This window comes from Lissotriton vulgaris, chromosome 6 (assembly GCF_964263255.1).
Source record: "Lissotriton vulgaris chromosome 6, aLisVul1.2, whole genome shotgun sequence".
NCBI classification, from domain to species: Eukaryota; Metazoa; Chordata; class Amphibia; order Caudata; family Salamandridae; genus Lissotriton; species Lissotriton vulgaris.
The window spans coordinates 1,899,754,729-1,899,782,136 of record NC_141694.1 but is presented as its reverse complement, the minus strand read 5'-3'; the positions used below and the strand labels follow the sequence as shown (position 1 = coordinate 1,899,782,136).

General features: G+C 45.9%; 1 pseudogene; it reads left to right on the top strand.

Moving 5' to 3' along the window:
* Positions 1-24,282: 24,282 nt before the first annotated feature.
* LOC147709836 (uncharacterized) lies at positions 24,283-25,916 on the top strand (annotated as a pseudogene).
* Positions 25,917-27,408: the final 1,492 nt, after the last annotated feature.

The following is a 27,408-nucleotide window of genomic DNA, read 5'->3' as shown; positions in this document are numbered from 1 at the left end:
AGAGCAGCTATGTTTTAGAAAAACTTGTTCAAAAAGGTAGACAATATTACATGCTAGGTACAAAAATAAGAGATAAGGGAATCTTTCATCATATCAAACATGTCACAGGCATACAACATTCAACCATTCAGGAACAAAAGGAAATTATGACGTGTGCAATATATTACAGTGAACAGTATTTACAGTGAACAAATAAGCGCAAGAATGCTGGAGAAGGCCACGGTCTGCAAAGTATTTTGGAGGGTATTACTAGAAAATTATTTATACGAAAAGTACATTCCTTATACAAATTCAGATATTCTCAGTTTTTTTGTTAAAGAAGAAAAAATGAACAAAGTAATGTACAAAGAGTAGTGATAAGCAACAGGGCGATTCAGATGAGCTTATCACCCATGCAGACTCGAGAGTGGCAATGGGCCTACGCGTTTCGAATCCTGCTGGTCTATGAGGATTCTCTTCAGGGCCTTTAGTTATATCTAGAAAAAGAAAAGAAAGATTGAGGGGGAAAGTTATACAAGATGTGCATTCAGTGAATCAGCATCAGATTCCTCACTCAGGTAGCACCCCCTCCTCCACAGCTTACCAAAATGGTGAAATTACATCCAGATAATAAACTTCACAGCATCATGGCTGGGGGGAAAAACTGTACCTGAAAATGATCAAGGCAGACTTAGATTACCTACGGGACCTAATCAGGGTGGCTGAAGAATGAAAGAATTGGAAAACTTTTAATCTTACCTGCCTTGGTAGTGGGCGAGAATGCTATGCTAGAGGCAGAGTCACTTGGAAGAACGATTGTGGTACCTATAAATCAGTGGACACGTATATGATCAGGGCAGGTTTCTCACTAATAAAGAGCGAAAAGTTCTAAAATAGCTGCAGCAGTCCTTACCTACTATTATTGAGCCTTTATTTTAGAGTGCAACCGCCGTCGAAATGAGAGTAAAACAAAGCACGATGTCTATAAAAGAGTAATGGAGCAAAAGCTTCAGTTAACTGAGACCGCCTCAGGATACTAACGTATCGATGTGTAACTGCTGAAGTTTCTTACCAGAAAGACTGAACATTCAATGTAGAAATTACTGTAACCGACACTTTATCTAGAGTAGTTTGGGGAACCTAGGGAAGAACTAACATTGCGCCCGTCAGTACATTTGGAATGCTGCCCGCCAGTGATTCAATAAAGCTCGAAGAAAGCAACGCGGCTTACCGTAGTTAATTACGAAGGGCGTGGTCCGCCAAACGCGGCTCGCTGATTACAAACAAATCACAGGCCCTGCAAAATGTCAGGGGACCATTGGAACGGGTAAGTATGACTAAATTTAAAAGGGTTGTAGGCGTATTACCGTCAACGCGGCGCTGCACGCTGAGGGCATTTTTGAAGATAATTACTGCGGTAGAAACAACGGGGTAAAAGTTAGTTACAAGGCGGTAAAGTGTAACTGGCTAACACTGCGAGACATGCGTCTAGTGATACTCACAATTGAATCACTAGTCCAGAACCTCGGGCGACGGCGTAGCGAGGAGGCTGCACTCTGGCACAAGCGCCTTAGCTAGCTGGGCTGCCGTGTGACCGCCCATATATACAGGTCAATAATTAGTATACGCCCACTATGTTTCCCGGTAGTCAGTTTGGAAACGGAAAACCAGGACCGGATTAGCAGGTCCGCAAAGGTTTCCAGTGGTCTACTAGAAAAAAAAGCAATTTGCATGCATAGGAGGAGTGAATGATGGTGGAACAAACCTGCTTATAATTTAAATATTTCACTTAGTTCATTCAGCCCAGACACAGCAGTGTCTAATTTGACTATTAAAAAAGCTTCCCGTTTCGACAATGCAAGATTTTGATCGCCACCACGAGGATTTTTTTCCACTTTGGAAATCACAGTCCATTTGAGGTCACTTACAGCATGTTGCATCCGCGTCCAGTGGAGCACCAAAGGGGCGTTTTCGACCTTCCTTTTGATTCTCGATTTATGTTGCGAGATCCGGTGACGGATCTCCTGATTGGTTTTACCTATGTACAGTAGGCGACAAGGGCATGTAATGCCATAAACGACAAACTTGCTCTTACAGTTACTGAAGGATTCGTGTTTCCTAAATCATATACGTGTCCACTGATTTATAGGTACCACAATCGTTCTTCCAAGTGACTCTGCCTCTAGCATAGCATTCTCGCCCACTACCAAGGCAGGTAAGATTAAAAGTTTTCCAATTCTTTCATTCTTCAGCCACCCTGATTAGGTCCCGTAGGTAATCTAAGTCTGCCTTGATCATTTTCAGGTACAGTTTTTCCCCCCAGCCATGATGCTGTGAAGTTTATTATCTGGATGTAATTTCACCATTTTGGTAAGCTGTGGAGGAGGGGGTGCTACCTGAGTGAGGAATCTGATGCTGATTCACTGAATGCACATCTTGTATAACTTTCCCCCTCAATCTTTCTTTTCTTTTTCTAGATATAACTAAAGGCCCTGAAGAGAATCCTCATAGACCAGCAGGATTCGAAATGCGTAGGCCCATTGCCACTCTCGAGTCTGAATGGGTGATAAGCTCATCTGAATCGCCCTGTTGCTTATCACTACTCTTTGTACATTACTTTGTTCATTTTTTCTTCTTTAATAAAAAAACTGAGAATATCTGAATTTGTTTAAGGAATGTACTTTTCGTATAAATAATTTTCTAGTGATACCCTCCAAAATACTTTGCAGACCGTGGCCTTCTCCAGCATTCTTGCGCTTATTTGTTCACTGTAAATACTGTTCACTGTAATATATTGCACACATCATAATTTCCTTTTGTTCCTGAATGGTTGAATGTTGTATGCCTGTGACATGTTTGATATGATGAAAGATTCCCTTATCTCTTATTTTTGTACCTAGCATGTAATATTGTCTACCTTTTTGAACAAGTTTTTCTAAAACATAGCTGCTCTTTAACAAAATTGAACAAAATAATAAAAGCTACCAATCAGCTCCCAGTCTTGAATTACTCCTTCAGGTTCTGTGTTTAAACATTTGTTAATTATTCTTTGGCATCAGTACTGGCATTTCCATATCATTCCCCAGCAGACAATCAACTGGCACGGCAGAGCTTACGGCAACTCGAAGTGAACCTGCAACCCCTTCCCACTCAAAGGGAACCTCAGCCACTGGATAGTGGCCCATTCTGCCGTCAGCCATCGCGGCGGGGTGGAGTACATGGGGAACCACCTGCTCTGGAGACACCAGTTGACTTCTCACCATAGTCATACTGGCTCCTGTATCTCTCAGAGCCTCCCCTCTCTGGCCATTGATGGTGACCCATTGCCCATACTTAGCAGTATTTGGGGGCACCTGGATCTTAGGAACCATCTCCCGTTCTCCCAGGGACACTAAGGTGACACCCGCCCACTCACCCCCCTTATCTAAGGGCAACTCCTTCCCGAGCGCTACACTAGCTACTCCCGGTGGTTTTCCTCCGGTGGGAGGGGGTGGTCTCTTTGGGCATCCGACATCTCCCTTATAATGTCCAACACCACTACACTCGAAGCAGTGGAGAACCCATGGCTGCTGGCTTTGGCCAGGATTAGGGTTTCTGTGTGGGTTTGCCTTAGGGGTGAAACCTGTTCCCTTTCCCTGGAAATTGTTTTGGGGACCTTTAGTGAACTCCCGCTTTTTATCTTCCCCCCTCCTTCTTCTGGGGGGCCCCCTGTCCGGCCTTTTGGGAATCCCCTCCAGTCCCCTTTGAGGACACCCGGGTACTTGCCCAGATGTCCGCCTCCTCTGCAAGCTTCCGGGGATTGGTCAGCTTGCTGTGCACCAGGTGTTGGCGCAGCTCGGGAAAGCATTTCTCGAGTAGATGCTCTTTCAAAAATAGATCATACAACCCCTCATAATCCTTCACCTCACTGCCCTTTACCCAGCCCTCCAATGCCTTTCTTGCATAATCAAGGAAGTCCACCCAGTTCTGGGTGCTTAACTTGTGGCTCCCCCTGAACTTCTGGCGATATTTCTCTGGGGTTAACCCAAACTTCCTGATCAAGGCTAGCTTCATGGTGGGGTAGTTGGTCTGCTCCTCTGGTTCCAGGGCCAGCAAGGTGTCCCGACCAGTAGGAGGCATGTACTTGTACAAACCACCCCCCCAGTGCTTCTCCTGCACCCCATGGGCTCTTAAGGAGACCTCCTAAGCAGCCAACCATTTGGCTATATCATCTCCTTGACTATAGCTAGCAATTATTATTATTATTATTATTATTGCATTTATTGAGCGCACAGCTACCCGGAGGTTTCCCGGCGCTTGCCTTGGGAACCCGTCCTGGCTTTTCCCTGTGAGATAGCCCCTACAGGGCATCACCAAGGTGAAAGCCAGGCATCCCGCCGCAGGGGGGCCTTTGTGGAGATTAAGCAAGCTTAATGCCCAGAGTTGCAGAGTGAGAACCCATGATTAGAGCAGGCACCGAAGCGAGAATTATCGAGTCCGTGGACATTTGAGCTCAAGACCCTGCCGCGTCGGGAATTGAACCCTGGTCCCGGGTCTGACCTCAGCTTCCGGGTCTGCCTGCTCTACACGTGAGCCACACTTCTCCACAAATTAAGGTCTTTAGGCAAATAGGGTCTGGACTCCCTGTCTGTTTCTCTGGATTCGCTGCCACCATTCATAACAGGAGAGGATCTCCGTTGCAGGGTCTGGAGTTCTAACTCTTTCAACCTGAATTCATGAGCCATCCTCCGCTCTTCCTTCTCCTGCTCCAGCTTAGCCAACTCCCATTTTAATTGCCTCATTTCCCTCCTGTCAGTGAGCTCTGCTTCGGTCAAGCTTCCCCCGGAGATGCTACTGCCCCTCCTAGAGTAGGACACTGGTCCTGGGAGTAGGTTTTCCCCCTCTAATTGGAATAATCCATCTATCTCCACAACCGTGTCCCATTCTGTCCCTTCATCCTCCTCCTTCCCTTCTTTGTGTGATTCCACCCAAGCCCTTAAACTGGTCTGGAGTTCCCCCTTCCTGGCACCATGCTTAAAAAATATCCCCATTTGTTGGCAGAAATATTTTAGCTGGGCCACAGAATAAGTGTCCAGTTTTTCCAGTGCAAATTCCATTTTGCAAAAGGCAATTCAAAGTTAGACACACAAGGAAAATTGAGTTGCAAGGGCAACCTGAAGCTACCTCCACCCCACCACCAGGAACAAATTTGGTAAAAGCAAAAGTAAAAATTAGGAGGGCCGCTAGGAGAAAACTCCAGGTGTACGCTAGTGGATTACACTCAATTACTGCAGAGTAGTCGCAACCACAGTCAAGATCCCACCGCTGCCACCAACTTGTTGGAACCTAAATATGTCAGGTCACCTAAGGTAGCCTGGCCTAGGGCAAGGCAATATCAACAGAGGCACATGTGTAAAAGTTGCAAGCCACCCCGCAGTAATTCAATGCAATAACACGCAAAAATGACACTACACCAATGTTTGGAAAAATACGAGCTTGTTTATAAAAATATTCTTTGCTTTCTTGTCTTCAGAAATTGCGGTTCAGTACATTACATTTAATCATGAGATTATTAAGTTCCTCAAAGTTGCCACAACCTTCTCACTAGTTGTCTTTCTGACTTTACATCATATTACAGTAGTTCCCAGGGAGCAGTGACTGCACTCCTCTAGAAATGGTTAACACATTTACCCCCTCTCCACCACTGTCATCGGGAAGTACTGGCTAACCCTTCACACTTCCCCCATTTCTGGACTTGCTCCTGTGGAGAAATTTCACGATGTAGGCAATGAGCTAATCTGTATATTTTCAGTAGGAAACAAACAATCTATGTAGACCCTTATGAGAGTCTTTACGGGCGCTGCACGATTTGGGCTTGATCCATTGTTTAAATAATTATTATGCCTTGTTTCTCTGCCCTCGTTTTGGTTTTCTTAAGAGGACAACTTCCCCCTCTCGACCTCCTCCTTACTTGTTGATAATCTGCTGGGCCGGTGTCTTCGTTCGCCGGGGGGAGGGGGGGCGGCAAGGAAAAGGAACCAAACCACACTGAGGCTCACAAGCCCTTGGGGGCTCTTCCGCTCTCCCCTCCCGCTCAAGCCAGCTCCTCCGTGTGGCGCTCGAGCAGGGGAAAGAAGGCACAACAACAATCACGAGCCACTGCCACACTCCAGGCGCTGCCCTGTCCGGTCCCGCCTACGCCTTCCTTGATGGAAGAGGCTCGACCGGACATGCGCGGGAGAGTAGCGGCTCAGGTCAGAGCCTGCTCAGCTTTGCAGGACTACCTCCTCCGGTCCCGCCCACACACGCCGAGCTGACGCGTTCCTTCAGCAGGGCCGGTGCTGATCAGCAACAGGGAAAGAAAGGGTGACTCTCCTAATACTATGTCACCGCCACAGTCAGCGGACCCAGGCCGATGAGGGCAGACTTCACCAGGCGGCCAGTGCACTCGGTGACGCCTCGCCAGGCACTCGACCCCAGCCCCAATCCAGTCAATCCGACCACTCCTTGGCAAGGGGCTACCCCAGGTAACAGGGAGATGGGGGAAGAAAGGTTTGATTTAAATGTCTGATGACTCCTCTTCTGCTCACAGTCCCCTTGGCTACCAATGGAAGTATCCAGGAGTCCCTTTCCTCAAATTCTGCGCTAGAGCCTCTTTTCTCACTAGGCAGGGGCTTCCCTCCGGTACAACCTCCCTCACCTACGCCTTTCACTGGGACCAGATGAGAACAGGTGCCCAGGGTCTTCAGGATTTCCTACAGGCAGGGTCAGGACAACAACTATAAGGGTAGAAGGGTGGTGAACCAGTAAGGAGCGTCCCTACAATGGGAGGTCAACCCTCTGACGATCCTACCCCCGCCTTATACTCCAGCCAGCCCACACTGCAAGACAAAATGGCTGACCAGCATTCCGCCTTATATAGGCTGACCCTCAGAGGTCCAGAAGGGACCAGAAGGTTCTGGAATGCCCTTCTCTATCCTATGGGACAGGCTTCAGGTGTGTCAGTTGTGACAGTTAGAAGCCACCATTTTGTGACTCCAAAGGGAATTCCGGTCAGGATAGGTATCTAGGGCTGAGGTGAAAAACTATGAGGGCGAAAGAGCACCTATCCCCCAGACCAACACCATAAAAATCTAGTGGACACAAAAATAAATAAGGGCATGAGGGGCAAAAAGGGGACAAAATAAATAATAAATTGGAGGGACTACGCAGAAGGCCAGACAGGTCTAACAGTGGTGTTCACCTATTACTGTACATAAATCATAAATGCAAATTCGAAATCCTCACCGCTGCCTCCAATGTTAGAATTGGGGGTCTCTGGTTGGCACTGGTAAGTACTTGTGACAAGCAGGGACACTCCTCTAGTCAGGGAAAGGGACTTATTCCTAAGAATAACCCCTGCTCACCCTCTAGGTAGTGTGGCGCGAGCAGACAAGGCTAAACTTCAGGGCGTCAGTAGTTAAGCATTTATGACCATACACAGTAATTCAGGATTGCACCACAAATGGACACCAGTCTAGGATTTATATAAAAATAAGTAGACTTTATGTAAGTATGCAGGCAGGCTTATTACAAGATCACAATAATGTTTTTAAATGGCCACACTACTGCCTTGGACAAAGAGTTCTCTGTAAATGTGCTTAATGTTAAGTTTGGTGCTATTCGTGCTACTTGGGTGACTCTTGCATGGTAAATATGAGCAAACAAGTCTTAGTAACAAAATGGACCCTCGGGTCCGTTGCGTACACCCTTTGGTATGATTCGGACACAGTACCTTGCGGGATTCGCGGCGGACAATGAGGGGACATAAGCAGAAGTTCGTCGGCAGCTCCTCTGGAGAAGATCCAGCTGATGGCAGGCGCCGCAATGCAGGGCATCAAGGCGGGACCTCAGGAGGCGCTGCGGAGTGTCTGGGTCGCGGCAAAAGTCCGGAGCGTAGGGCGGCTTTCGAGCCTTACCTTTTTAGCGAGCTTGGTTCCTGGAGGCAGCAGTGCGGCACGTAGCGGCCCGTACGAGACGTACTGGGCGGCTTCCTTTGTGCTGCGCGACACGGTGCGGTTTGGTACGCTTTAACCGCCATCTCGCTGGGTGAATGTAAACAAAAGGTTGTGGCGGCTGTCGGCAGTGGCGGTGCGGCTCCGGCCGTGAAGGGGAGAGCGAGTCAGGTGCGGGGTGACACAGTGTGGGCTACGGCTGCGATTAGCAGAGGCACACGGTGTCGGGCGGCAACAGCCCGGTCTCGAAGCACTTCAGGGTCAAATAAAGATTACGAGGCACACTCAGCGATGGCGTTCAGCGGGGCACGAGCATAGGCAGCCCAGCAGCTCGTCTTTTAAGGGGGAAAGAGCCCAATGGTCCTGGGGCTCGGTTCAGGGGGCAAGCTCGCTCCCAAACCCTTGGAGATTGTTTTTGAATCACAAGTCTTTTTAGAAAATAGCAAGTCTTTCTAGGTTTCTTCCTCTCCTTTGGCAGCAAGGCAACCACTGCAGGCCAGTCCCCCAGGATAGGGACAGTCTTCCTCCTTCAGCTTTCCCGGTTCCTCCTCCTCAGGCATAGAGTTCTTCTTGGTTCAAAAGCAGGATCTGTTTTCTTAGGAGCAGGGCTCCTACTTTTATACACAAAATAATTTGTTCTTTCAGGCCAGGGAGGCCTTTGCCTAATCCAATTCAGTCCTTGAGCACTTTGTTTTGCAGACTCTAGCTTCTTCTTTCAGTGTGCAGGGTAGGAACATCAGACGCTGCGCAGGAGGTGAAGCCAGCATTGTGCTGACAAGTACAGTCCAGGAGTACTCTGTTGACAGTCTTCCCTTCTCTCTTTACAAGGTGCAGGGCAGAGTCATCAGCCACTCCCCAAGGGGCGGAGTCAGCATTGAGGGGGCGGAGCACAGCCCTATTCAGAGTCAAGGGGCACTCCCCCCACCTATCCAGGTGTAATCTCTCTATTCACCACCTGTCAGCCCCAACACGTCTCCAGGAATTCCCCAGCCCTGTCACACACTGAAACCAGACAGCAGATACACATCCTAGCAGAGGCGGGCTGAAATGTTAAGAAAGCAAATACTAACTTTCTTAAATTAGTATTTGCAATCACAGGATATTAAAATAAACTTTACTAAAATAAGTATTTTATTATTCTGAGTTCAGGCATACTAAACTTGACTTTCTACCATGCTCTCTGAGTCTGTTAGGATTATAGAGTGTAATAATTCCAGCAGCCCATTCTGGCCTATGGAGAGCAGGTAGCCTTACAATAGTGAAAAATGAAAATGGCTGTAATTCAGTATTGGGACATGCCACACACATCAGGGCTTGTCCTACCTTATGCTTACAATGCACCCTGCCCTTGGCCCTACCATAGGGGTGATTAATATGAAGTTAAGGGAAGGTTTAGGGACTGGTAAGTAGGTGCACTTGCGCAGTCAACATGACAGTACCAGACTGTACGCAGGTTCTGCGATGGCAGACCTAGACACTTTTTACTAGGCCTCTTCTGTGGGTGGCACAACCAGTGCTGCAAGCCCACCAGCAGCATTTGTGTTTACAAGCCCTGGCACTCCTGGTGCACTGTACTAGGGACTGATAGTAAAACAAATAAGCCAATCATGGAAACCAATCAGTGTACACTTTCATCGGGAGCACTTTCACTGTGGCACAGATTAGCAGTGGCACAGTGCTCTTAGCAGCTAACACCAGCAAAACATGTAAGGCACATCAGCAAAAAGTGTAAAGGAGACTCACGCCAAGGTGCCAGGTCTAACAGTGTGAATTCTTTGTGAATAATTTAAGGTATGAACTGCCCCTTGGTTTACGTTATAAGGATATTGCAAGATAAAGTGATGGACCTCCCAGTGACTTGCAATATACTGTTTGGTAGGGATATTTTATTTATGTTACAGTTCTTGGTCATGCACTCCACCTTCTTCCCCGCAGTACTCTTTTAAACTTTTGTGTAACCTTTTTAATGAAAAATGTGAGATCTTTAGTATTAACAATCAGTTGTTTTTCACTTGTAGCTAAAATGTTATGTAGCTTAAGGATCAAAAACGTGTATATGATGTCTGGTAACACCTAGATATATTCATGCTGTCGTATAGCAACTCAAGCGGTGCAGTAAGTAAACGTATCGGAGAGACATCTAGACATCAGCTGCTGCTGCAGGACCAATGGACAGCAGATGAGTATTCTGTGCGCGGTTTGTCTGCCTGCACTGACTAACCACTTTGCTCATCTGGCTGCAGTTTGGGGACCAGGGCTCCAGGCACATAGTCCCTTCTCCAGTTCCAGCCCACCAAAGGCTGGGATTTGCTCGCATACCCCTCCCCTGAACCGTACAGTTATCTGGAGGCCGTGAACGACTGTTGAAAGCCTGACTAGGGCATTCAAGTGTGAAAATACCAAGCGATGTTCCCCCAAAAATTTAATTTGCCCTTGGCATAAAATGCACAGGAGAAATGGCGATATTGAACCGCAGATAAAGGCAGGGTGGCATCGAAACACAATGCGTGTGTTTTTTGTGCTTAATTTGAAAAACCTTCTGGACTTTCTAAAAATTGTCCCCTTTTGGATGCGCGCGCAATTGTGGCAATTTTCTATAGCAGAAAAAAACCGCAGTACAACATCTGTGTTTGAATTTACAGACTTTTCCGCATGTTCTTACGCTTTTAAAAATTTCCATTACCTCGCGTTGTGTGATTACGCTCTTACATTTCTTAATCTGTCCCTGTGAGAATCAAAAACAAACATGACGTCTTTAATTCTCAGTCATATGAGGAACGCGCATTCTCCCACAAGCATAAAAATTCTCATGAAATCTTTATTTTACGACACAGACTTCTGTGAATTTGGTGAATATGAATTATGGTTAGCTAAAGGAAAACAGATGCTGAGTTTACTCACATCTATATTGTATAATGTGCATAGAATGTAATTATCTTTTGTAAAATAGGTGTTATTTTCAAACAGTTGAATTCCTATTTTAGACTTTGAATTGACACGTTGCCCATGCTCTTAGACTGAGGATTTCAGAATAGTGGTAAACAAGTGCTATTTAAGATTACATCCAATGAATACTCCAACTGTTTTTGGTATGAAGGAAGCATTTCTCCTCTGCTTTTAAGATTTTTGGGAGTTACAACTAGGGTTGTTGGAGAGAGGCATTGGCTGCACTCTTATGACGCAGACGCTAGCTTCCTGTGCGGTCTCCCCATTACTGAATGTTGATACCGGAATAAATATAACCAGTGGTATCACCAAGCCCAGGGGATAGTACTCCACCTGACGTGAGTAAGACATCACACCGGCAATGACGCATGCAGGCTGAAACATGTTGACAAAGTGATGTGAAGGACACATTGCACGTCCCATATTTCACATCCACTGTTTCATCTTGCCCTATAATCTTTTAGAATATATTGCTCCACAAGACAAAGAGGTAATTTTAAATGTTCTATTCTGCACAAACTCAATCAATCAATCAAAGACATTTGTAGAGCGCACTACCTACCCATAGGGTCTCGAGGCGCTTGGGGGGGGGGGGGGTGCCGTTACTGCTCGAACAGCCAGGTCTTGAGCTTCTTCCTGAAGGAGAGGTGGTCTTGGGTCAGGCGCAGGTCGGCCGGGAGGGAGTTCCAGGTCTTGGCGGCCAGGTAGGAGAAGGACCTTCCTCCTGAGGTGGCTCTGCGGATGCGTGGGACGGCGGCGAGGGCGTGTCTGGCGGATCGGAGGTGGCGTTTGGGACGCGTTAGATCCTAACCAGTTTTTGAGGATCTCCTCCTGGTGGAGGCCAACAAAAGACCCGATTATGCTAACAGCTAAGATTACACCAATGGCAAGAAACATGCCAATGGCGGATAATGGCTGTTGAGGGTCTTCTACATATTTGTGCCAGATCCTTCGAGGCCACTTAGCTCCACTCCTTTTTTATTTAGTGATATATATCCAGAAGCTGCTTTGGGCTGCAAGAACGCTTCTACTTCCCCCCTTTTGATATATAAGCAGTATTATCACAGCCAAATTTGCACGACCTTTGAAACGAGGGCTTAGTCAGCCCCACTGGTGTTCGAACCTTTTGAATTCTGATGTAAGCTCCGTTCTCTGAAGTGGGCTCTTTTAGCTCACTGGTTTGTTAAAAACTCAACTTTGTAAAATGACCCCTCTGTAGAGTTGTCATACGGTAAATCCCTTCCAGTTCCAGGAGTCGGGTATTTTTCTATTAGAAGTGGAAGGAATAACCAGCACTCTTGGCAGGCAGCTTGCCTACTCAAAATGCTTGTATTTTTAATAAGACAATAATCTGGTCATTCAATACATATCAATAACACATGCTTTCCTAGCTAGAACATTTTTTTATATAAAAGTGATTTTAATTTTGGATTTGTTTATTAGCATCAAAACGATGCCTGCTCTTCTTGTGGAAGCATAGTGATAATGCTTTCTAATTGTTTATAAATTAGGGTCACCCTACACATGTTGATGAGGGCCAGACTACACACCCATTCTGGATCCTATTTTCATTATCGCATGTAAAGAAGATTCAGGTGGATATTGTTAAAACTTGACCTGGCTCCACCCTCAAAGTCTTTACTGGCCAGGTAGGTTTACATGATGACTCCATGTAATTGAGAATGCGGTTCACCAGTGCTGGATTTTTCTTTTACAATGTCCTTCCCTTGAAGCAATCCCCACTGCTCTTTTCCCTGGAGCACTTACTTTGTCTCCTTCACCTAAAGCACTCTGCTTGCCCTACTCTAAAGCACTAGCGTCTGCCCCCTGTCCTAGGCCCACCACGGCGCTCTATGCACCCCTATCACCTAGGGTGACCAATTGGCATTGGTGTAAATTTAGGAAAATTAGAGTAAAAATTCAAGATAAACTGTAAAATTTCAGGGCACTTCTTTGCTACCTCCTAATGGGTTTATGCAGAGATACATCTCTTTGGTTTTTCTGTAGCTGTATGTGCTCACTGTATCCCTGCCTCCCTGCAATATGCTAGCTCTCACCAGACACCTTCGCTTGCACTGTGTGTCCACTGCATGGGCCCCCAGCCTCTGTGCCTTGATGTGTGTTCATCCTCCTCTTCTTACCTTATGCCTGGTTGATACCCCATGCTCCAATGTATGTCCACCACACAAATGCACCCCCTTTGGTTTATGTATCGCTGCCTTCATAACCTGTAATTCCTGTTTCTGCTTCATCTCACATTGTTTACTGTACCCCTGCTTATTGTGTCTCTGCTCCACATTCCTATGCATTCAGTGCATCCCCAGGGTTCTGTCTCCATTCTCATCCTATCATTACAATCTCCGGCTATGTTTTATTAGTCTGTGTACAAATCTACTAGTTACAACCTGGAATTGCCTCTTTATTCTGCTCGTTGTGGGTCCCTGGGGATAAACGCACCAGATTCATAGCAGCCACCCAACAGGGTGTTAAAAACCAGGTAAAATTAGCACCATCATACTGCTTAACATTATTAAATACCCACAAATAAAATAATCAGGTGACTTATTGTCTTGGGTTCAATATGTTCCTACCCAGCATTTCCCTTTATGTAATAATGTATTCTTTTTATGTCCTTAATACCTGCATAGTATTCATTTGCTAAAACAAATCCAGGATTGCTTTAAACTGTTTCCCAGTAGGCCCCATACACCAGAAACACAATAAATACGCTTGCTTATAAATTAATTGTAAAACACACAATTGCCGTCACATCCATCCACTACTAAACGCATAAGTAAAAAATATTTATATTTAAACAAATAGTTCCAACTCTAAAAAATGCAAGACGTATGGCATTGCAAATGCTTGTTCTTTCTTGATGTTGTGCAGCATTGGCAAAGCCTATATGTCTAAAAGGTAAGACTTCTTGACTTTGCCAATTTGTGTTTATTATGGTTGTAAACCTCCTGTTCCTTGTGTAGATCTGGTCAGCGCTTCATCTCTGGAGTTACACTATGTCAAAGATGCTCAGATTATTGTCCAGGTCCCATCATGGGCTCTCTGATAGTATACAGGACTCCCATGCAGCAATTGATTATACTTTCTGCCATTTTTGTGATGCTCTTTGTTGTGTGGTCCATTCACTGGAAAAGTTTCTGTTAGACCTGACAGCCTTAGGGTGGTCTTTCCCCAACTTTTTACCTGCCTCCCTCCATTTTCTGTGCTCGTTTTTGCTGGTTTTAGGACTCTGCACCCGCTACAACTGATAAAGTGTCAGTGCTCTCTACCCTAAACATGGTAACATGAGCTCATATGCGCGTATGAAGAGAGAGAGAGAGCAGACTAGAAAGCTAGTCCGAGTCCCCGTAGTTTATATGTGTTATCAAAAGAGACTAGCTTAAATATGACCAATATTGTTAGGATTCTGATTACATTTTTGTCATGGGCACCTCGTTGATGAGTACATGAAGCCCTCACACACCAACCTGGTTGGTGGCATGCTTCATCATCGGGCCCACCCAGTGACACCTAATGTGTCCCGGATGTGCTGCGACGCCTGATTACAGCTGAGCTGGTATTTTACGGAGAGTGCAGTGTGAGGTGTAAAGTGAAGTGTGAGTTAAAACGGCTTGGCGAGGGTCCCAGTACCCGAGGGTAAATTCAATTTTAATAACTGGGCCCCCGTCAGCGGTTAAAATAAGGCTTGGGGATGTTTAAGGGAGGCGAGTTACTACCTCCTACATCCATCAGTTGGTCGACATGTTTCAGCCAGTGCCTTAAACTAAATCTGGCTTTCCTCAGGACCTTTTTAAAATAGAGTGTAGTGCAGGTTAAAAAGGAGTATAATCCAAGCTATGTGTTACACTCACTAAGGTGTTTCTCTAAGTGTGAGAGGGGATTCCCTTCTCATATATGCCTGTACCGACAACATTGAAGACATAGACAAAACATGTAAGAAGAGGAGAGTCAAATAGGCGTCTTCGCCACATAGTCATATACATAGAATGCCAAATCTACAGTGCTCAGTGGGTAGACTACAGTCGGCAAAAGTGTAATGGCACTAGTGGTACCATTATTGTGATTATTGCAAATAATGGGGGGTGGTGTCGCTAAAACACGGGTATCACACATATGCATGAGATACAAAGTGTGATGGGGCGTAAGTAAACACTCTAACGCTTAGATTTTGCAGCCAATGCTTCCAGGAGTGAAGCGGTAAGGGGTTGACCCTGTAGGGAAATAATGTTGGCCACTGGGACTTAGAGACCTGTAAGGAGGGAAAAGCGCTTACCCAGAGATTGTTGCTTGGAGGTTGTTATACTCACAGCTTTTCTGGTCAGAGCCTGCCTTGTACCTGTTGCACCGTCCTCGTACTCCGGTAGAAAGAGCTGGAGTTTCTTGTTCGTTTTTATATGCTTGCTAATTGGGTTGACTATCGGCACCTGTAGCTGGGAGTAAGAGTAGAAAGACTACCCTGGGCGTGTTCCTAGCTGTCTGCTAATGGGCGGTGGAAAGACACTAGTCTCTATTACATGGGCGATGCTGCTTGTGTCTATTGCGCATGAGCGGGGGTGAGACACTAGTTGTGGAAAGACACTAGTCTCTAGCACATGTGCGTTGCTGCTTGTGTCTATTGCGCATGAGCAGGGGTGAGACACTAGCTATTAGTGCAGGTGCGTCTGCGGGTCTAACACGGTAGAGTATGTGTTGTGTTGAAGTATGCAATCTGCCACTATCAATAGTGCGGGCATGGAGTTTCAAAGAGGTGCATTTAGCTTGGGCATAGTGTAATGAATCATCACAGGTTACTGTAGGAGTGGGAGACTATGGCTGGGTATGGTAACTAGTCACAACCCAATATGGGTTGGGCATGATTAGGGGTGGTAGCCTCAGTTGAGTTGGAGTTCATAGGTCAACTGGGTTGAATGGGTACTAGTAAAAACCTCTGTATAGAGGTTTACGTCAGCATGAGACTGAGTTCCAAGGGATCGCATCGTTCACGCCATTGATGTGTGAGGAAAGGCGATAGATCCAACGCTGTTCTTTGCTCATCAGTCTTCTTTCATTGTCTAATGCCTGCTCAGGGATTTGTTCGATGACTGTCCATGTGAGGTCATTGGGGCTATGGCCATGGGTGATGAAGTGGTTGGTTAATTTACTGATGTTTTACTTACACCTAATGGTGCTTCTGTGCTCAGTGACCCTAGTGTGTATTTTGCAGGTGGTCATGCCGATATAGCGGGGACCACAGGAGCAGGTGAGAAGGATCGTGTGTGTCTGAGTCCCTCCTGAGGCGAAAGCCGTGAGGCTGTGTGTCAATTTGTGCTGCATTAGTTTTAACTTGCTTTTAATACTGGAAATAACTGCAAAAATCGGCGTTTTTTCACTCACTTGAATTTGTGTCTTAATAGCTTGATATTAAGAAGCTCGACTTGCTGACTCCATCCCCCCTTTTTCCCGCTGCCCAGGGCCACTCCCAGCCGAGTATTGACGCTGTGGAGTTGGTCCCGGGCACAGAATTGCGGCGGCCATCTTGGGTGTGGGTAGGTTTTACCTCGCTCTAGTTTAGCATAAAAGGGGTCCCTATCGGCCAGGTGCTTGATTGTGTGTGCCTGAGTCCCTCCTGAGGCGGAAGCCGGGAGGCTGTGTGTCAATTTGTGCTGCATTAGTTTTAACTTGCTTTTAATACTGGAAATAACTGCAAAAATCGGCGTTTTTCACTCACTCGAATTTGTGTCTAAATAGCTTGATCTTAAGAAGCTTGACTTGCTGACTCCATCCCCCCTCTTTCCCGCTGCCCAGGGCCACTCCCAGCCGAGTATTGACGCTGTGGTGTTGGTCCCGGGCACAGAATTGCGGCGGCCATCTTGGGTGTGGGTGGGTTTTACCTCGCTCTAGTTGAGCATAAAAGGGGTCCCTATCGGCCAGGCGCTTGATTGTGTGTGTCTGAGTCCCTCCTGAGGCGAAAGCCGTGAGGCTGTGTGTCAATTTGTGCTGCATTAGTTTTAACTTGCTTTTAATACTGGAAATAACTGCAAAAATCGGCGTTTTTTCACTCACTTGAGTTTGTGTTTAAATAGCTTGATATTAAGAAGCTCGACTTGCTGACTCCATTCCCCCTTTTCCCTGCTGCCCAGGGCCACTCCCAGCCGAGTATTGACGCTGTGGAGTTGGTCCCGGGCACAGAATTGCGGCGGCCATCGGGTGTGGGTAGGTTTTATCTCGCTCTAGTTGAGCATAAAAGGGGTCCCTATCGGCCAGGCGCTTGATTGTGTGTGCCTGAGTCCCTCCTGAGGCGGAAGCCGGGAGGCTGTGTGTCAATTTGTGCTGCATTAGTTTTAACTTGCTTTTAATACTGGAAATAACTGCAAAAAACGGCGTTTTTCACTCACTCGAATTTGTGTCTAAATAGCTTGATCTTAAGAAGCTTGACTTGCTGACTCCATCCCCCCTCTTTCCCGCTGCCCAGGGCCACTCCCAGCCGAGTATTGATGCTGTGGTGTTGGTCCCGGGCACAGAATTGCGGCGGCCATCTTGGGTGTGGGTGGGTTTTACCTCGCTCTAGTTGAGCATAAAAGGGGTCCCTATCGGCCAGGTTCTTGATTGTGTGTGCCTGAGTCCCTCCTGAGGTGGAAGCCGGGAGGCTGTGTGTCAATTTGTGCTGCATTAGTTTTAACTTGCTTTTAATACTGGAAATAACTGCAAAAATCGGCGTTTTTTCACTCACTTGAATTTGCGTCTAAATAGCTTGATATTAAGAAGCTCGACTTGCTGACTCCATCCCCCCTCTTTCCCGCTGCCCAGGGCCACTCCCAGCCGAGTATTGACGCTGTGGAGTTGGTCCCGGGCACAGAATTGCGGCGGCCATCTTGGGTGTGGGTGGGTTTTACCTCGCTCTAGTTGAGCATAAAAGGGGTCCCTATCGGCCAGACGCTTAATTGTGTGTGCCTGAGTCCCTCCTGAGGCGGAAGCCGGGAGGCTGTGTGTCAATTTGTGCTGCATTAGTTTAACTTGCTTTTAATACTGGAAATAACTGCAAAAATCGGCGTTTTTTTCACTCACTCGAATTTGTGTCTAAATAGCTTGATCTTAAGAAGCTTGACTTGCTGACTCCATCCCCCCTCTTTCCCGCTGCCCAGGGCCACTCCCAGCCGAGTATTGACGCTGTGGAGTTGGTCCCGGGCACAGAATTGCGGCGGCCATCTTGGGTGTGGGTGGGTTTTACCTCGCTCTAGTTGAGCATAAAAGGGGTCCCTATCGGCCAGGCGCTTGATTGTGTGTGCCTGAGTCCCTCCTGAGGCGGAAGCCGGGAGGCTGTGTGTCAATTTGTGCTGCATTAGTTTTAACTTGCTTTTAATACTGGAAATAACTGCAAAAATCAGCGTTTTTTCACTCACTCGAATTTGTGTCTAAATAGCTTGATCTTAAGAAGCTTGACTTGCTGACTCCATCCCCCCTCTTTCCTGCTTCCCAGGGCCACTCCCAGCCGAGTATTGACGCTGTGGAGTGGGTCCCGGGCACAGAATTGAGGCGGCCATCTTGGGTGTGGGTGGGTTTTACCTCGCTCTAGTTGAGCATAAAAGGGGATGTCTACTCCTCCGTGCAGCGGACGCGCTTTGCGGGTGCGCCTGACTCGCGCCGGAGTCGTGCCAGAGTCCTGCCCGTCTGCGCCCGTCCGCGGCCGAACGGGACCAGGGACTCGGCCACCTTGGTTACATACTCTCCCTTTGCCCTGAGAAAACTACAACCCAAGCACTGTAATCTACCCCCTGCCTGCCTGGATCATATCTCTTCCCTGGGCATCGCGCACACAGTCTCCTCTCCTCACTCTACTGCCCATCCCCTAGTTCGCACGGATAATCAAGACTCACGCATACGTGTCTTATACTTAAACACACGATCTTTCGTAAAACATCATGCTGACCTTTTTATCTTACTCACCAATGAGAGCCCTGATATTCTTTTACTCACCGAAACATGGTTAACTGATGACTCCCTCCCTGATATCCTGGCAGCCCTACCCCCTGACTACTATATGTTTAACATCAATCGTCCCCCCCGCCGTGCCGGTGCTGGGGTGGCAGCTATCATACGAAAGGAGCTTAAATTCATCTCTACATCCTCCCTCACTCTTGTCAATGTAGATAATCTTATCATCAGTCTTGAAACAGGAGAGGGAGCCCTTACTCTCATTGTTCTTTATCGTCCCCCGTCCTCCATGCCTTTGTTCCCTGCCATCTTTAGTGAACAATTAGCCAGTCTGATCACCTCATCCGCCCGACTCGCTATCTTTGGCGATTTTAACTATTGGTACGATGACAGCGCTGCTGGCCCCCATGCTGCAGAGCTGTTCGAAGTCCTCTCTAACTTCAACATGCACCAACGTGTCTCCTCCCCCACTCATGTCAGGGGTCACATATTAGGCCACATCTGTACCTACAACTTCACTCTCTCCTGTCCTGTGGTCACCCCCTGTAGTTGGACCATTACTTAATCGACACGGTGATCACAGTCAGGGGTCATGTTAAAGCTCCTGCCGTTGCAGGCGGGGTCGCTCTCAAATGGGGCACCCTTGATTCTAAAGGCTTTCTGTCCTCCCTGGCTGACACTCAACCGTTGCAATGCGACAGTCCAGGTTTTGGAAGACGATTTTTCCAGCTGTATCACCAAAGCTAGTGATCTCTTCGCCCCTCTTTCCAAATATCCCCGTTCTCGCCACAGCAAGTCACACAGGTGGTTCAATACCTCTCTGAAATCCCAGCAGCTCAAACTGCGTCAGATGGAACGCAGGTGGAGACGTTCTTACTTACCACCCGACAGAGAGGCTTACGTCGAGGCACGAAAAATATATAAGAGCGCAATCATAGCTGCGAAATCCTCATACTTCTCCGATAGAATCTCTGTTGCCCACAACAAGTCCAAGGAAATATTCAGAATTATGGGCGAGTTGACGTCTGACGCCAGAACCCTCCCTTCCCAGGTCCCCACCCAACAATCCTGTGATGCTTTAAATAGCTTTTTTACTGAGAAGATCATTAAGATCAAGAACACTATCCCCCCCGTCCCTCCTGCCGCTCCACTTGCCCCTTCCCTTGGAAACCCATGCTCACTATCACACTTCCCCTCCTCGATTCTCCTTCCCTCGCCAAACTTGCCTCTCGAGTCAAATCTGGCTGCCCCAATGATTGTTGCCCTCCCTCTGTCTTCAGGGACATCTGCGTGGCCCTGCCGAATTGCATCTTGCCTCTACTAAACACCTCTCTTGAGGCCGGCACTGTACCCAACTCTTTTAAGGAGGCTGCCTTGGTACCCTTGTTGAAAAAACCCGAAGCTGATCCAGAGGACCTTGCGAACTATCGGCCTATTTCTCTCCTGCCTTATTTTTCTAAGATCTTGGAGGCACATATCAACAGCTGCCTCTCTCAGTTCATCGAGTCCTCCGGCCACCTCGAGCCTAACCAAGCCGGCTTCAGACCTGCCCATTCTACTGAGGCTGTGATCCTGGCGGTTATGGACTCTCTCAGGAGCAATGCCGACAAAGGATCTCCTCAGGCTCTGATCCTTCTGGACCTGTCGGCAGCGTTCGACACGGTGGACCATAACATCCTTCTCCACCGTGTCGAGCAAGCCGGCATCCGGGGTTCGGCCCTGTCCTGGATTAAATCCTTTCTGACAGGCAGAACCCAGGCTGTTCACCTGGGTTCTTTCACGGCTGCTAGGGAACCATTCTTCTGTGGAGTGCCTCAGGGTTCCTCTCTGTCTCCCCTGCTTTTTAATCTTTATCTTCGTCCGCTCATCCATTCCTTGAAGAGCTGGGACATTACCGTCTTCAATTACGCAGACGACCTGCAAATCATTTTTCCTCTTAATACTTCTAACGCAGCTCTCGATTGTCAGGCGGTCATGTTACATATCCAGCAATGGATGAACCTCAATCAGCTTAAGCTGAACCCAGGGAAGACAGAGCTAATTCTCCCGGGCAGTAGCTTCACCCATTGGGGCCCACAGTTTTGGCCCGCAGAGTGGGGCTCCTCGCCCGTCCCGGCTAAGTCGGCAAAGAGCCTGGGGGTTATCATAGACCCAGAGCTCTCCCTCAAGCCTCAGGTTGGTGCAGTCGTATCCTCCTGTATTTTTCAGCTTCGGAGAATCAGGAAAGTTTCCCACCTCCTATCGCCTGCAGCCCTGATACAAGTTTTGGTCGCCCTAGTGCTCTCCCGCCTGGATTTCTCCAACTCTCTGTATCCTGGCCTACCGAAACATCTGCTTCACAGGCTGCAAGTTGTGCAGAACCAGGCGGCCTGACTAGCCTATAAGACCCCGAAGTGGCAGTCTGCAAAACCACTGCTTCGCAAACTCCACTGAGTGCTGGTTGAACAGAGAGCCGCATTTAAGATCGGCTACCTGACCTACAAAGCTGTGACTGGTACGTCTCCCGTCTTTCTAAGATCCTTAGTGACTCCTTACCGTCCAGCACGTAACTTACGGTCCTCCCATCATCATCTCCTGACTGCAGTCCCAATTAAACTCAAAAAATATGGTGGCTGTAGATTTGCTCATCTAGCTCCCAAACTCTGGAACCAGTTGCCGTTATCGCTCAAATCTTCCATGTCTCTGCTGGAATTTAGAAAACTTCTCAAAACCAACCTCTTCACACAGTCTGGCTAGCTCCCCTCCTCTACATCTCTCAGTACCACCCAGCGCCAGGACACCTATGGTGACAGAGCGCTATATAAGTCTCCCTTAAGATAAGATAAGAAGGTAAATCACATTACGTGAATTACAGTTGGTGTGGCTGCGTTGTGTCCACACCTTGTTAGGTTCTAGAGTTAGAGTTTTGGTGTGGGTGGTTAAGTGACACATACTGTAATCATTGCAGGGGTAGTGTCCAGTTACTTTTGGTAGGCCCCATGCATTCAGAATGGTGTTCGGTTCTTCTGTGTTATGCGTTTTAGGATGGGTGTTAACTAGTTGGTCCTTCAAGTTATTGCTTCTCTTGTAAGCAAAACGCGGTATGTCCCACTGCCTCTGGCCAGAATTCAAGATCTTCCAGTTCTTCTTAATGAGTTTGGCTACCTCATCGGAGGCTGTGCTGTACGTAGCTGTGAAAAAAAGCTGTGAGTTGTGAGTATGACAACCTCCAAGCAACAATCTCTGGGTAAGCGCTTTTCCATCCTTACAGGTCTCTAACTCCCAGTGGCCAACATTATTTCCCTACAGGGTCAACCCCTTACCGCTTCACTCCTGAAAGCATTGGCTGCAAAATCTAAGCGTAAGAGTGTTTACTTACGCCCCATCACACTTTGTATCTCATGCATATGTGTGATACCCGTGTTTTAGCGACACCACCCCCAATTATTTGCGATAATCACAATAATGGTACCACCAGCGCCATTACACTTTTGCCGACTGTAGTCTACCCACTCAGCACTGTAGATTCAGCATTCTATGTATATGACTATGTGGCGAAGACGCCTATTTGACTCTCCTCTTCTTACATGTTTTGTCTATGTCTTCAATGTTGTCGGTACATGCATATATGAGAAGGGAATCCCCTCTCACACTTAGAGAAACACCTTAGTGAGTGTAACACATAGCCTGGATTTCACTCCTTTTTACCTACACTACACTCTATTTTAAAAAGGTCCTGAGGAAAGCCAGATTTAGTTTAAGGCACTGGCTGAAACACGTCGACCAACTGATGGATGTAGGAGGTAGTAACTCACCTCCATTAAACATCCCCAAGCCTTATTTTAACTGCTGACGGGGGCCCAGTTATTACAATGTAGTTTACCCTCGGGTACTGGGAACCTCACCAAGCCATTTTAACTCATACTTCACTTTACACCTCACAGTGCACTCTCAGTAAAATACCAGCTCCGTTGTAATAAGGCGTCGCAGCACACCCGGGACACATTAGGTGTCACTGGGTGGGCCCGATGATGAAGCATGCCATCAACCAGGTTGGTGGGTGAGGGCTTCATGAACTCACCAACGAGGTGCCCATGACAAATCTAATCAGAGTCCTAACAATATTGGTCATATTTAAGCTAGTCTCTTTTGACAACATGAGCTCATACTCACTTGGCATATTTAATTTGCTTATAAGTCCCTAGTAAAGTGCACTACATGTGTCCCGGGCTTGCTAATTATTTGCTACTAGTGGGCTCCAGCACTGACCCTGCCACCCACATATGCCATATGAAACCATGTCTCAGTCCTGCCACTGCAGTGCCTTTGTGTGAAGTTTACTGCCACTTCGACTTGGCATTTAAAGCTACTTGCCAAGCCTAAAACTCCCCCTTTATACATATAAGTCGCTCCTACGGAAGGCCCTTGGTAACCCAAAGGGCAGGACGCTATGTGAGTAAAAGGCAGAACATATACTTCTATGTTTTACATGTCCTGGTAGTGACAAACAGCTAAATTACTTTTTCACTGCTGTAAGGCCTACTCCCCTCATTGGCTTGAACTGGGAATTCCTTAGAATACCTTTAAACTGTAATTCCTGATTGGAAAGGAGTAGCAGTTTCATGTTTCATATCTTTGCAATGGTAATGATAAATCCTCTTTACTTTTAAAAATCGGATTTAACATTACTATTTTAGAAAAGCTACTTTTAGAAAGTGGACTTTTCTCTGCTTGTACTTCTCTTTGTGCCTTACACCCTGTCTCTAATACACGTCTGGCCTAGGTGACCGACCCCTTTGTGTATTCCTTCTAGAGAGCTACAGACACTGTAAGTACTGGGTGTGATTTAGCACTTATCTGCATCCATCTGCATCCCAATGGGTCTTTCTAGACAGATGGGAGGAAGGGGCCTACTCTTACCCTTCACAGGGTAGTAGACTGACCCCATACAAAGAAATGATAACTCCCTTTGGTAGACTGGAGTGAGTACTGGATTGAAAGAGATACTGGTGCACTTCAAAACCACTCTTTGAAGTTTCCTCTCACATCAAAGGCACATTTGGACGTAAATCCTGAGTCTCTGGCCCCATCAAAACCAACACTTATGTATCTACACAGAACCTCTGACAAAAGACTCAACTGGAGTCTTGGTTTCTCCTTGAGTCCACACTCCGTGATAGGGTGTCAAGGAAGGATCGTATGCCCTTGCTCTGCCTATTGCATCTTTACATTGAAAGCGTAATCTAGAAATTCTTCAGCGCACTTGTGTATGTGGTCAATTAAATGTCTCATTAAATGCCAATAGATTTTCGTGATGGACCCACCATTTAAGCTTATCCAGTGTTTTTTTTTTAAAATTTCCAACACGTGAAATAAATGCAGTAAAGAGCAAAAAAGATAAAGGCATTAAACATCACTTGTGTAGGAAGTGATGTAAAAACAGTACACCTTGAACATTCTTCCCTTGAAGGCTAATGCCTCGCCAAAGTCTGTTTCTACAGCAGAAAACCCAAACTGCCCAATGTGGTCTGTACTTGGCTCTTAGGGATCACCTGGTATACATTGAAGAAGTAACACACTGACATACTTAAGCAAGTCTGATAAGGTTCTCATTACGAAGGAAGAGCTAACCTGGATCAGAAAGAACACATAGAAGAGAAACCGTATGAATATCTAGAAAGTGACAACACATTTATTAGGGAGAGAAAGAGCAAGTGCCACATCAGAAAATCATACTGGAGAAGAACCATATTGTTTGACTGATTGGGAAAAGTTTTCTTTGCCATGAAAGACCTAATACAGCATCAGAGTGCCCACGTAGAGGAGAAACCATATAAATGTACAGGATGTAATAAAGTTTTCCATAGGAAGAAGAATTTAAGGCAGCATTACAAAATCCACACTGGAGAGAAACCATATAAATGTACAGAATGTGATATGGCATTTATAACACTTGGAGAGCTAAAGCAACACCAGAAAATCCACACTGGGGAGAAACCATATAAATGTACAGAATGTGACAAAGCTTTTACAAGAAATGGAGAGCTAAAGCTACATCAGAAAATCCACACTGGGGAGAAACCATATAAATGTACTAAGTGTGACAAAGCATTTATAAGAAATGGAACGCTAATGCAACATCAGAAAATCCACTCTGGGGAGAAACCATATCAATGTACAGAATGTGACAAATGATTTATATCAAATGGGGAACTAAAGGTTCATCAGAAAATCCACACTGGGAAGAAACCATATAAATGTACAGAATGTGACAAAGCATTTATAGCAAAGGGAAAGCTAAAGCTACATCAGAAAATCCACATCAGGGAGAAACCATATCAATGTACAGAATGTGACAAGGGATTTATAATAAATGGAGCGCTAAAGCTACATCAGAAAATCCACACTGGGGAGAAACCATACCCATGTACAGAATGTGACAAAGCATTTATAGGAAATGGAGAACTAAAGCGACATCAGAAAATCCACACTGGGGAGAAACTTTACCAATGTACAGAATGTGACCAGGCATTCATTAGAAAGTCACATCTAATGGAACATCTGAACATGCACACTGGGAAGAAACGATATAAATGTACAGAATGTGACAAAACATTTATAGCAAATGAAAAGCTAAAGCGACATCAGAAAATCCACACTAGGGAGAAACCATACCAATGTACAGAACGTGACAAGGGATTTATAATAAATGGAGCACTAAAGCTACATCAGAAAATCCAGACTGGGGAGAAACCATACTAATATACAGAATGTGACAAAACATTTATAAGAAATGGAGAACTAAAGAGACATCAGAAAATCCATACTGGGTAGAAACCTTACCAATGTACAGAATGTGACCAGACTTTCATCAGAAAGTCACATCTAATGGAACATCAGAAATTCCACACTGGGAAGAAACCATATAAATGTACAGAATGTGACAAAACATTTATAGCAAATGAAAAGCTAAAGCGACATCAGAAAATCCACACTAGGGAGAAACCATACCAATGTACAGAATATGACAAGGGATTTATAATAAATGGAGCACTAAAGCTACATCATAAAATCTACTGGAGAGAAACCATACCAATGTACAGAACGTGACAAAGCATTTATAAGAAATGGAGAACTAAAGCGACATCAAAAAATTCACAATGGGGGGAGAAACCATATCAATGTACAGAATGCGAAAAAGCATTTAGAAAAAACATAGCTGAAGCGACATCAAATATCCACTCTGGGGAGAACTCCTATAAATGTACAAAATGTGACAAAGCATTTATAACAAAGAGAGAACTAACACTACTTCAGAAAATCCACACTGGGGAGAAACCATATCAGTGTACAGAATGTAGCAAAGCATTTATAAAACATAAATAGCTATAGAAACAGAGTTCATGCTGGGTAGAAACCATATGAATGCACTGAATGTGACAAAGCATTTATAACCAAAGGAGAGCTGAAGCAACATTAGAAAATCCCCACCGGAGAGAGTCCATTAAACTGCACTGAATGTGAAAAGGCATTTATTAGAAAGTTGCATCTTATGCAACATCAGATAGTCCACGTAGGAGAGAAACCCTATGAATGTACATAATGCAAAAAGACTTTTATTACTAGGCAAGGATAAATACTACAACAGAAATTCTACACTGGTGAGAAACGACATGGCTGTACTGAATGCGACTTAGCAGTTAATACAAAGCAAAGTTTAAAAATACATCAGAATGTTCACACATGAAAGAAATCACATAAATGTACAACATGTGACAACGCATTTATTCCAAATGGAGGGTGACCATTTAGCTGCACTGCATGTGAGAAGGTATTTATTATGAAGGGAGCGTTAAAGCAATATCAGCTTTCACAATGGGGAGAAACCACATGAATTTACAGAATGTGACAAGGGATTTATTACAAAGCAAAATGTAATACAAGATCAGCAAGTTCACACATGGGAGAAAATATATGTATGTACTGAAACCACAAAACATTCATAATAAATGGAAAACTGAAGTGAAATCTGAAAATCTACATTAGAAGAAATCCAATGAGTTTAATAAAGTCCATCAGAGGAAGAATAAGCTAATGCAGCATAAACAAATACACACTAGAGAGAAACCCTATTAATGAATAGAATGTGACAAGGGATCGATTACAAACAATATGTAATATATCAGAATGTTCACACAAGAGAGAAACTCTATAAATGTATTGAATGAGACCATGCATTCATAAATGGAGAGCTAACTCGACATCAAAAGTCAACCCTGAAGACCGCACTGAATTTAGCAAGGCATGTATCGGCAAGGGAGAGTTAAAACCGCATCAGAAAGTCCCCACTGAGAAAAATCTATATGAATGTACAGACTAAATCAATCAATGGATATTAAGCGCAGCAAATCATCAGTGAGGTTTTCAGGGCGCTGGGTGAAGAATTGTAGTTCGGAGGGGCCGATTAGTTGAAGAGCCAAGTCTTGAGTCCTTTCCAGATTCAGTGATGAGGCAGATTTCAGGTGCAGGGGGAGTTCATTCCAGGTGTTTGCTGCCAGGTGGGAGTAAGAGCGGCCTCCATGCCGGGTGCTTTAGACTGTTG